Below are 767 nucleotides of genomic sequence, written 5' to 3'. Positions count from 1 at the left end.
AGTTTCTCTCAGCATAGTTAATATTTCTTTATATTAAATCTCCCTTGTTTAACTTACTGAGTAGTTTCTATCTCCTTATTGGACAAAAACAGTTAGAGTCTCTCTAACCCTTGGAAAGAAGTATTATTATCTCCATTTTACCAAAGAGAAAAACTGAAGCTCAGAAAACTCATGTTCAGGGTGCTTAGGGAGTCATATCCTAAGCCCACAGTTAGTAAATGAAGGGGTTGGGATGTCAACCCTGTTTTGTGTATTCTATCTCTGGTGGCTACTACCCCAAATTTTCAGTCCTCGGGCTTCATCTATGTCATATGTTCCTTTCCATAATGAGCATCATCTCCTCTTCATAGAGGTTTCTCTCTGAAGTTCTGTTTCCTAAAAATAAGGCATATCCCAAACCTTCCCTTTGTCCTCCATCTCTTTCCATTGCACTACTATCTTGATGTAGTCTAGATACACGATCAACTCTTATAATGTTTCTACTACCCTTACCTTTGCCCTTGTGACTTGGGGACCTGGTGCATCCTGCTAATCTTTCTGTATGGCTCCTGCCAGCTCTCTCTCCCAATACCTCAGCATCTTTCCTAAAACCCCTTCCTTATTACATTCCAAAGCTTGTTAAGCAAATGTAAAACCAGATGTGAAATGTGAAGTCAAATAAAATCCTTCCTCATACAAGTTATAATCATCACAATGCCACCAATACCACAATCATCATTAATTCCTTATTGAGTTCACAGCACTTCACTGACATCTGGCTGGATTGA

This window comes from Pteropus vampyrus, unplaced genomic scaffold (genome assembly GCF_000151845.1).
Source record: "Pteropus vampyrus isolate Shadow unplaced genomic scaffold, Pvam_2.0 Scaffold1068, whole genome shotgun sequence".
Classification (NCBI taxonomy): Eukaryota; Metazoa; Chordata; class Mammalia; order Chiroptera; family Pteropodidae; genus Pteropus; species Pteropus vampyrus.
Note: the sequence above shows the minus strand (reverse complement) of the source record.